Here is a 9250-nt window from a genome sequence, read left to right as displayed (position 1 = left end):
CCAAACCAGTACATGGTGAACCGAGCGTGCGACCTGACGTAACAGGCTATTGCTGTCCTATGTCTCAAGTATGACTCATGTGTTTGTGAATTGGTTAAGAGTGCACAGATTAAAATATGGTGTGTCCCTCGTTCGTTCGTTTGAGGAAGAAATTAAGATATGGGGTGGCAGAGTGTGCCCTTTGACTGTCTGTCAGCAGTTAGGTGGCTCAAGTTTGTCCCATGGAGAAAATAAGCAGGAACCAAGATCAGAGGAACATAAGAATGTGAAAACAAAAGCAGATGCTATCCATCCCGGATATTACATCCCCAATTAATATGCTCGTTCCCAGTAATAATACAAAGCCAATCAAATCCAATCTGTGTAGCATTGCACATCAACATCGAAAGGCGTGCATCACTGGGTAAAGGATGACTGAAGTCGCACAAGGATGCTCATATTCAAAAAATATGTGTAGATTACCATACAAAGATACTCTAAACAACAAATTTCAAATGTACATTGATTTATTCCGATGACCTTTAAAGCACACCAATCTTCTATTGCTGCTATAGCTGATGGCGAGCTAGGAGAAGCAGGAAGGCCCAAAGCTGAAAGCACTCAATCACATTGTTGCCACTGAGGAATTAATTAACCACACAACTTTTGCCTTCAACAACAGATGTGAAGATGCCAAATCTTAGACATTAAGCCAATGGCAACATTGGCATCATCGATCAGTTCATCCATGGTCAAGGGTCAATGCCAGCCAATGAAACCTAAACCTGTATGCATGCAATCTTCGTGCAAGACTGTACGTAGCTGGGTACAATAGTTTCACTACTCTGCCCCAGCATAGGTTGCTTCGGTCCTACAGGAATAATTCAGTATCAGGCCATTTTTCAAGAAAGATTCAAACAAATTGGAAAGCATTCTCTTCTCTCTTGTAGAATTCAACTTCATTTCACTTCACGATAATATACTAGGAAGGAGGTTACATCGATCCATACCATTCTGCACCACCAAGACAAGACAGGACAGCCCTCTCTGCGGAGTACATCAGAGACAAAGCAGCAGGCAGCATCAACCTGTCAAAGGAAAGGATTCAAGAAAGAGGAAATAAAGTCACTTGATTCATTCATTCATTCATGGTAAGAAAAGAAAGAAAATCTTCTTTTTGAGTAACAGCAGGCCGTTAAATACCTCTTCCTTGATGCCAACAGTTAAATTGGCATGTTCAGTCTTAGTGCCTCATGCGAAAAAAGAGCACAAGCCTGACAATACCATGATTCCACCCTCAGTTCTGGTGTCAAAAATATTTTGCAGCTACGACTCAAGTCTTCTTCTTGATGGGTATCAAGTGAGTGATGTCCCGCACGTCCTTTTTTATTTCACATTCACATAGGCAACAGAAGCCTGACAAAGAAAATGCACGCGTATTTTGAAAAACAACGGTGATGGCATGAACAATCAATCTCAAGTCTAATAGCAGAAAAAGGGTACAAAAAGAAGTGAATGAAAAGAGAGCAAGCGTGCAGGAGAAAGATAAACAAGCAAGCCAAAGTGGTTGCTTTGCACTGTGAGTGCAGTCATAAATGAAGGATCAGAAATTTGGTTCTGGAGGTACTAACCATAACCGGCAGATTGAGTTGAGTTGCAGAGAAATATCGATCATGTAGCAGAATGAAGAGTTAACAGCATGTCGAGTTGTGTTGCAGAATGACGAGTCGGTTGGTTCTCACACCTTCTGATTAATGTGCAGGTGTGCACAAAAGTTTGATTGCAACAGTGGTGGAGTGGAGTGGAACCTGCTAGTCTGTAAGATTTGACAAGTAAAGATGAGGCAGAAATATGGAGAATAAACCTTGCTTCAGAAATAGAAAAACAAAATAGGGAGGCGACAAGTGTTACCTTCCGTGACGGATAAATCTGGGTTGGTTCTTTTGATTTTCTCAATTTGCTCCTTTATCTCAGCGCTGCAACCAATCATGTGTACTTTTCTCAGCGAAACCGGGAGGCCCTCCTTGGGCATCGATTGGACTTTTGGACAGTTAACGACATGTAACTCCTTGAGAGAAGAGAGGCGATGTAACCCTTGAGGAAGGGACTGCAGACCTTCGCAGGCATAAAATATTAGATTCTGGAGGGAGGTGAGGAGCTGTAGCGCTTTCTCTTGCTCTTCCGTCAAGCTTTCCATCCTCTCATCTTCCATGAATTCAAGTGTGTGGAGGGCCGGGGCGAGGAGGTTACAAATAGGAGCAACAAGCAATCCAGAGATGTTATCCACCTTGAGTTTCTCCAACCGGAAGGAACCTGCAGGGAATAATTTGGCCCTCTGAGAGGCCACCTCTGAGAGCATATCTGCTGCTGCCTATAACTTCCAGTTCTTTGAGGTTGACTGCGATGAGAGGATTGAATCTATCCACTGTTAAATTACTGTAGCTTATTAGGCTTAGAGTGGTGAGAGACGTGAGGTTTGAGAGCAGAGCCATTGACTTCATGCTTGACTCGTTCCAAACAAGAAGTCTACTCAGGGAAGCAGGGAAAGGGCAAATGGTCTCTGATTCTCCCATGCCCATGGGCCACCGACAGAACAATTCGCCACATCCATGTATTGTTAATGATTGGAGCAATGACTTGTCCTCCTGAATTCCTCCTTCATTCTCCTTCTCCACAGGCACAAGAACCAGGCCCTTACAGTCTCTAAATCTAAGTTTCTGCAGTGAGCTGGATGATGGCAACTGCATTACACATTCCTCATAGTCATGGTCTCCATCTCCAACTATCTCCAACACAGAAAGAGCTGGGAAACAGTTTAACACTTCTGACGATGATGATTTGCTGCTGGAAAGATGGCATACGTCTAATGTGAGACTCTTAACTGAACGGAAGACAATACTGCCATCCAGCTCTTCTGGGAACACACCGGCGCATCTTTTGACAGCTAGTTGTGTTAGGGATTTAAACTTTTCAATGTCTGTCAATGATATGTGCGATACATTTGCAACAGCCATATATTCTACTTTATCCAAATTGTGGTAGGCCAAAGCACCGCCATACCCTCTAACATCCAATTCCTTTCCATTATAACGCAACAACGTGTCTGGATCACCTGTTTTAACAACCAAATCTATCAGTGTGGAGGTGTGAGGCATGGAGGGTAGAGACATCTTGGGGCACATAGAAACTTCAAGTCTGCGCAAATTGGTGCAAGATACCTCGGACAAGGGCAACACACGGAGATTGGGACAACGGATGCATTCAATTTTTTCAAGACTTGGAAAGGAATGGCAATTAGGTTCCACAACCCATTCAGCAAGATCTGGCATTTCACAAAACCTAACTGTCTTCAAGCGCAAAAAACATTTGCCTGGAGCGCCACCACATAGAGGCCCAAACTGAAGCATTCCAGAAACTTTATTCAAATAGAGGCCCTTGAGATTTGGTAGCTTCCCAAAAGGTGGGAGGGTGCTCCAAGATACGCCTTCTAGGGTGAGAGTCTCTAAACTTGTTAACCAGATGTCAAGACACAACCAACTAGGACCAATGGTACCACCATGATTTGCAATTGTAAGTACTCTAAGATTCGAGTGTGGTTTAAGAGCATCAAGAATACCAGCATCTGTAGTTGCTCCATCTCTGCCCGACCAGAATAATTTGAACTCCTTCAGATTTCTTTTCAATATCAGTTTGGCTGCAGTAGCTTCCTCCAGTGGTGGAGTGGAGTGGGACCTGCTAGTCTGTAAGATTTGACAAGTTAAGATGAAGCAGAGATATGGTGAATAAACCTTGCTTCAGAAATAGAAAAACAAGAAAAATAGGGAGGCGACAAGTGTCACCTTGGGTGTAGTTATCCTTTGACGGATAAATTTGGGTTGGTTCTTTTGATTTTCTCAATTTGCTCCTCTATCTCAGCGCTGTGACAATCCATCCTTAGTTTTCTCAGCGAAAGCGGGAGGCCCTCCTTGGGCAGCGATCGGATATTTGGACACCCACGGACACATAACTCCTTGAGAGAAGAAAGGCGGTGTAACCCTTGAGGAAGGGACTGCAGACACCAGCAATAGAAAAATGCTAGATGCTGGAGGGAGGTGAGGAGCTGCAGCGCTTTCTCCTGCTCTTCCGTGAAGCTTTCCATCCTCCCATCAGAACCAAATACAAGTGTGTGGAGGGCCGGGGCGAGGAGGTTGCAAATAGGAGCAACAAGCAATCCACAGATGTCTTCCATGACAAGTACCTCCAATCTAGAAATGTAACCTGCAGGCAATAATTTGGCCCTCTGAGAGGCCGCCTCTGAGAGCATATCTGCTGCTAAGGAGGTGTTGCCCATACACACTTCCAGTTCCATGAGGTTGACTGCGATGAAAGGATTGAATCCGTCCACTGTTAAATTACTGCACTCTTTTAGCCTTAGAGTGGTGAGAGACGTGAGGTTTGAGAGCAGACCCATTGACTTGATGCTTGGCTCTTCATTAACATGAAGTTCCCTCAGGGAAGCAGGGAAAGGGAAAATGGTCTCTGATTCTCCCATGCCCATGGGCCACCGACAGAAGAGTTTGCCACATTCGAATATGGTTAATGATTGGAGCAATGAGTTGTTCTCCTGAATTCCTCCTCCATTCTCCACATGCTCAAGAACCAGGCCGTTACACCTTGAGAAGGTAAGTTTCTGCAGTGAGCTGGATGATGGGAACTGCATTACACATTCCTCACCTCCATATATCTCCAACACAGAAAGAGCTGGGAAACAGTTTAGCACTTTGGACGATGATGATTTGTTGCTGGTAAGATGAGATACATCTAATCTGAGACTCTTTACTGAACCCAAGACAATACTGCCATCCAGCTCTTGAGGGAACAAACCGTCGCATCTTCCGACAGTTAGATCTGTTAGGGATTTAAACTTTTCGATGTCTGCCAATGATATGTGCGATACATTTGCAATAGCCATATCTTCTACTGTATCCAGATTGTGGTAGGCCAAAGCACCGCTATACCCAATAACAAGCAATTTATTTTGATTATAAGACAAATCCGTTTGTGAATCACCAACTCCTTTAATATTGAAACATGTCAGTGTGGAGGTGTGAGGCATGGAGGGCAGAGACATCTTGGGGCAGTCATAAACTTCAAGTCTGCGCAAATTGGTGCAAGATACCTCCGAGAAGGGCATCACACGGAGGTTGGGACAATCGATGCATTTGATTTCTTCAAGACTTGGAAAGGAACGACAATTAGGCTCCACAACCCATTCAGCAAGATCTGGCATTTCAAAAAACTTAACTGTCTTCAAGCGCATAAAACATTTGCCACCACATAGAGGCCCAAACTGACGCATTCCAGAAATTCTCCACAAAGTGAGTACCTTGAGATTTGGTAAATTCCCAATAGGTGGGAGGGTGCTCCAAGATAAGCCTTCTAAAGTGAGAGTCTCTAAGCATGTTAACCAGATATCAAGACACAACCAACTAGGACCAATGGTACCACCATGACTTTCAATTGTAAGTACTCTAAGATTAGAGTGTGGTTGAAGAGCATCAAGAATACCAGCATCTGTAGTTGGTCGGTCTCTGCCCCAGAATAATTCCAACTCCTTCAGATTCCTTTTCAAGTTCAGTTTGGCTGCAGTAGCTTCCTCCTTGGTTGCCACGTGTTCAAGACCACGTATAACCAGTTCTCCTTCAAGCTCTGTCAATGCCCCAAGTTCTCTCAGTTGAGGTACCGGAGGTGGATAAGTTTTGAAAACCTATATGGAAAAGATTGTGCAGACTTCACCACTACAAACAGAACACGCAGACAGTTTATTTCCTTGAAGCTATCTTTCAAAATCTTGGCGATTCTTTCTTCATATTCTCTAAAAATCATCAAAGTCTGTAGATTAGCAATCTCTATCCTCTCCCCCAGTTTACACATTTCTTCCTCAAAATTTGCATCATATCTGTCTTCTATGTTGATAGATAAGTGGCGAACAGATTGTGGGATGGCATCAGCTCTGAAATCTAAGTCACTTATATTGAGGCATTCTTGTGCAGAAACAATCTTAGATAGCTCATGCATTAAATCATGCATTACATAGCAGTACCGATGACCATTGTCCACTGGTTCCTTCATGAGAAAACCATTGTCCACTAGTTCTTCCAAGTAGTTCCTATCGTCTTGATGATCAGAGTCTATGATACCTATTGCAACCCAGAAATGATTGATTTCTGAAGAAGTAAACCTATGATCTTCAGGGAAAAGGCCAAAATAGGAAAAGCATTTCTTCAGAACAAAAGGGAGGCAATCGTAGCTAATCACTAAAGATGGCATGATACCATCATCATTTTCCTGCTTTAGCCACTTATGCTTTTCAAGAACTCCATTCCAATGTTTCCGAGAAAGGTCCTTGTGCAATAGCCTACCAACTGTTTTGGCTGCCAACGGGGAACCCTTTAGCTTGTTTGCAATTTTTCATGCAATACCAGCAAACTCATCTTCATAATGCTCGGGCTTGTTGTCTGCACCAACTATACATGCTTCAAAGAATGTGAAGAAGTCATTAGGCTCCAAACCTCGCAGCTCCAGTGGATCAACTGTTTTCACCATGTCTGCTATCTTTGGGAATCGAGTAGTGACAAGTACCATGCTTCCTTTGGCTTCCCCCTCTGTGAACGGAGCTAAGAAAGTTTTCCACTGGTCCTGACTGTCACATTTCCATATATCATCCAATACAATCAGAAACCTCTTGGACTTGATACGTTGTGCTATGGATTTCTGAAGCTGGTCTAAATTGGTTGTTTCATTTGCAACACCGCTGTTTCTTTCTTCTTCAGTTGCAGGTATGCAGCCAAGGATCTCCCTGGTGAGCTTAAGCACATCGAAATCAGTGGATACACATACCCAGACCTTGACTTGGAAGTACTCTTCAGTCCTTGCATCATTGTACAGATGAGTGGTGAAAGTTGTCTTTCCAATACCCCCAGGACCAACTATAGGAAGAACAGAAACAGTCTGTGTGGCAGCAGTATCTGTGATCCGACTGACAGTTTCCTCAAAAATGTCTCCCCTGCCATAGAATGTATCTTGTATGATCATGGAAACAGTCTGAGGCCGATGTAGGACGACGACTGGCGTATTGTTGCTTGGGATACAGCCGAGCAAATTGGAGATGGAATCACAGTGGGACTGCATGTCCTGTAACACGGACTTGATTTCTCTGGACATGGACACTCTGTCGAAATGCGGCGTATCACCATCTTGGGCACTAGCAGCAGTATCAGCACCGGCAGCAGCAGCATCACCACCAACGCCGGCAACAGCAGCAGCAGCAGCATCACCACCATTCTGAATAACGGAAACAGAAAATCTGAATTTCTGCATAAAGCTTTGGATCCAAAAAAAAAGATCTGTTTGTTATAAATAAAGCTGAATTTCTGCATAACGGAAACAAAACAACAGCCTCCGAAGCATTTGCAACTGAAACAGCACCAAAGTAAAGTAAATATTTCTCCATGGAGCACTTGATAGACTTTTCTTTCTTCTGAACCAAACAACAACGACGTTCATCCTCATCTTCCAGCCGCTAACCACCATGTGCATGCGGGTTGCGCTCTATTCCCCGCCGGTGTGACCAAGTCACCGTCGCCCACCGGATTCTGACCGCCGCTGGCGAAGATCCAAGCTCGCCGCAAATTTGGGGACTTCTATCAAGTCGGGGATTTGGGTTTTAACTTTTAAGAGAGCAATGAGAACACAATGGCAGGGTTTTTTTAGCAAGATTGCCACCCCCTCTGCCTCCCTCACGTGCTCGGCGCGTGACGATGTGGGACATTTTTTTGGGGCGTGAGCTTTCGGACTAAAGTGATTCAAATGACCAAGTTGTGTGCACCGATTTAACCATTTTTACAGGGCTGTGGCCTAAACTGAACGTTTAGGATATATATTAATCCAGCTACTATTTGCAAGAAATGACCATGCTCGACTCCGTCCTCAAGACATTAGGTTATCCTGGTCCAAACCAAAGGAAACGCATATATGGCTCTTGGAATCTTGAATCATAATTTACAAACTCTTCCATCTTATCTCTTGTCCTCGTACGTCTAAGCGTTAATGCATGTGCTGTCACACACGTGAATCCTGACAGCCTTCACATGCTGCCGTGGTTGATGCATGTGGCGGCATCTTAAAAGTGGAGAGTTCATCATATTTTTGTGTTGAACGGACAGCCTTCACATGATGTGCCGTGGTTCGTGCATGGATCAATGTGATTAGGGGCATAGTTAAAACCTTGAGGCACAACTAGTACTAGTGTATTGATAAACCCATGCATTCACCTAATCAATGAATTTCTTAACATATAAGTACTACGATTGATCACTTTAACCAAGACCGATGCGCGTGTTAGCATACGAGTACATGACAAAGGCAGTACTCGTATGTTGTTTCGTATATAGTAGTATATAAGAGCAACTTGTTGTTCAAGATGCCTTTGAGAAAACCAGACCAGGACTAGCGCACACATAAATTAGCAAAGAGTACATAAAATGAAAATGATTGACAGCTGGTCCTTAATGTAATAACAAAAGATAAGCATAACAGTTGTAGCAGGAACAACACCAACCATCAATGAGGGCAACCTCAGGTAACATGAAAGGTGCTTCAACAACAATGCATCTAGAAAGGAGACAACAAAGAAACACCGTTGTCGCAGGACCTAATGAAGGGGGCCAGCAGTAGAGCTTGTAGATCATATATGCACACACATCAGAAAATAAAAAGAAAAAAATTAAAGAGCACTCCTCTTTTTTTCATCTAATAATGTTTTGAGGAATACAAACCTCATTGGGTGGCACTGCCAGCCAAAGATGGCGGCCAACACACGAAGATAAAGCATAGCAAACCAACTTATGTGCTTTTGTGTTACTGAAAAAGACTTTCGCCCCGCTTTATACATAAAGCAACGATCAACCACAGCTCAAGTACAAACGCACCCCACCACAACACACGCACACATCCAAGGCGGCATACATAGGCGCTGAGCGCAGCAACCACCCCTAGCACTACAGAGCAATCGGGGTCTTCCACCGTGAACACACCACGGCGAAGAGATGAAGCCGCATATGACCAACCGTGTGCTCCAGCGGCGCCTTCAAGAAGGTTACGACACCAGCGCGCCGCCCCCGCCCGACCTGATGATCAGAGTTTCCTCTGGAGCAAAGGCCGCGAAGACGCCTTCAAGAAGGGAACGAGCTACGCCGCCGCCGGTCCGTCTGAGGATAGAGCAGGTTTTCAC

At 44.2% G+C, this 9250-nt stretch overlaps 1 pseudogene; it reads right to left on the bottom strand.

Annotated features, from left to right (window-relative positions):
- Positions 1–397: 397 nt before the first annotated feature.
- On the bottom strand, positions 398–7763 carry LOC125553312 (annotated as a pseudogene).
- Positions 7764–9250: the final 1487 nt, after the last annotated feature.

The sequence above is a fragment of the Triticum urartu genome, chromosome 4, assembly GCF_003073215.2.
Source record: "Triticum urartu cultivar G1812 chromosome 4, Tu2.1, whole genome shotgun sequence".
NCBI lineage: Eukaryota > Viridiplantae > Streptophyta > Magnoliopsida > Poales > Poaceae > Triticum > Triticum urartu.
Note: the sequence above shows the minus strand (reverse complement) of the source record. Positions and strands in the feature narration are given on the sequence as shown.